The 2,125-nt window shown below is 53.2% G+C and overlaps 1 protein-coding gene across 3 annotated transcripts in view; it reads left to right on the plus strand.

Moving 5' to 3' along the window:
* The first annotated feature begins 732 nt into the window (after window positions 1-732).
* Window positions 733-2,125, plus strand: part of LOC109290834 (zinc finger protein 135-like) — a 10,240-nt gene continuing 8,847 nt past the window's right edge. For all 3 annotated transcript variants that reach the window (XM_019507671.1, XM_019507820.1, XM_019507742.1), the window contains exon 1: window positions 733-961. The gene's annotated coding sequence lies outside the window, so the exon portion shown is untranslated. The remainder of the gene's footprint in view (window positions 962-2,125) is intronic.

The raw sequence follows: 2,125 nt of genomic DNA on the forward strand, positions 1-2,125 counted from the left end.
CATGGAACTTTTCTCCTTGGCTGCCAATTGTTTAAGAGAAAGGTTGGAGACACAAAGAAAAGAGAAAGAGGAGATGGGTAGAAGGTGCTTGCACCCTTGTCTGCTCCCTAGCTGAGGACTAGGGTAGCATCTTGGGACAAAGGAGATGTGGGTTCAAACCCCATACCTAAAAGGAAGTTGGGGGATTTCTCAAATCCTCTCTTCTTATCACGTTGCCTTTTGCTCAGCATATTGAATGCTGATCTCCTACTCCAGGCCACAAATGGCTTTCTGAACTGTAAGCCCCTGGTTAACACAGCAGTGCTGCTCAGCACTGAGAGGTAGTGAAGGAGTGATGCAGAGTTTAGCTGCCTTGTGATGCCAGCAAACCCCTCTATTACATTCGGAAACTCTGTTTCTGCCTAACGGAGATTTATGTTTATTGTAACTGGAACCGGGGGCTTTTTTTTTAATATACAAAATGCTTTTTATATAGCAGAAAGCTTGTAAAAATGTCAACCCCTTAGAAATTTGATGCTGAACCATTCCATGATTTTTCTGCTTCTTTGAAATCATTGCTGAAGTGTAGGGTGGTTTTTCAGCTGCTCTTTCACGAGAATGAAAGCCCTGCTTATTGAGACATGAATCTGTGCCTCCCTTATTTCTCCAGCCAGAGGGGAGGATGAACTGTTGCCACTAGAGGACAGTGGTCGATAGTAAGGATGGGGAAGCTGGTGGCTCTGCTGCTTCCTCTTCCGCCGGGATAGTGGGGCTGAGCTTCCCAGGTCAGAGTGCTGCATCTGGACCCACCCAGAGCCTAGGCTGAAAGGCTGCTCTCCCAGCAGGGTCGGTGCCAGGGAGAGAGCCCTATATATGCCCCCACAGTGCCCAGCCCAACGGGGACTTTCTCCAGGGGCTGGAACCAGCCCCCCAGGGCAGCCCTGGGCTCTGCCAACACCAGCTCCTGAGCCGGAGACTCCAGGTAATGGGGAGAGACCTTGTGGGAAGCGCTGGGGACAGGCAGGACAGGGGCTCTTTGCACACAGGGCCCCTCTGCACCCATCTCTGCTCCCTGGGGTCTGCAAGTCCCAGAGCTGCTGCCCTCACTAATGCACACTGGCTCTGGGCTTGGGTTGTGCTGGCAGGCGCTGATTCAGCTACAAGAGAGTGCCCACCCCTGGGAACAGGACAGTGACCAACTCTCACAGCCAAAGGGGACGGAGGAGAGAGACTGAGAAAGGGACATATGGGAAGGGGCAGCTGGAGCAGTCAGTGGGCACGGAGGTGACTGGCTTCCCAGCCCACTTCCCTGCTGCCTCCCCAAGCAGAGTCACTGTCCTGTGAGCAAGGCAAGGAGCAGAAGGGAAAAGCCCATCCCTGCCCCTGCCTGGTCCCTGCACTCCTGAGAAACCGGACTGCCTATGGGGACAGAGATCAGGGGAACATCCCTCAGCTGGGCTCCTTGTATTCTGCTGTCTGTAACATGTTGATCACAATAGTATTCGTGGAGGGAAGGAAGGGTTAAAACTGTCTTGGTGGGTTTAAACCTGCTGAGAGAGGTTGTGACTACACTGGAATAAAGTGTCTGAGCACTTTCCCAGCATGGCAGACTCCAGAGAGCCCCTCTGTAGGGACAGAGCTGCAGGGACCCAGGTTGTGACATGGACTCCTGAGACCTCCCAAATCCCCTTCGCAGCCTGGCAGGCCGCAGAGCAGCACCCATGCTCTGCCCCCATGTGCCATCCCCCGGGGTACAGGCGGTGATGGACAAGGCACAAGGGGCAGATTTTGTGGGCAGCACAGGGGAGCTCATCCCAGAAGCTGAGGATGCTGTGCCCATGTCAATAATTAGAGGTGTCAGGCAAGCTATGAGCGATGGCTAGCAGGAATGTGTTGTCTTTGGGAGAGGGGAGAAATCTCTTCTCCATCATCCCATAGTAGTGTAGCAGAGAAGCAGCTCAGCCTTTTCCTGGAATTTACAGTTAGGGGTTGCAGAGGCTCTAGGAATACATTGTCCTCCCAGAAAGCTAAAAATAGCCAGTGCATAACCAGGACATCCCTTCCAGAGCATCTGGGTCCTCTGAGTCCCTGCAACTCCAGAGCAGCTCAGGGGCATGGAGAGGTTGAGCTCTGTCCATTCTTTTAT

Source organism: Gavialis gangeticus, unplaced genomic scaffold (genome assembly GCF_001723915.1).
Source record: "Gavialis gangeticus isolate Ggan-Ray unplaced genomic scaffold, GavGan_comp1, whole genome shotgun sequence".
NCBI lineage: Eukaryota > Metazoa > Chordata > Crocodylia > Gavialidae > Gavialis > Gavialis gangeticus.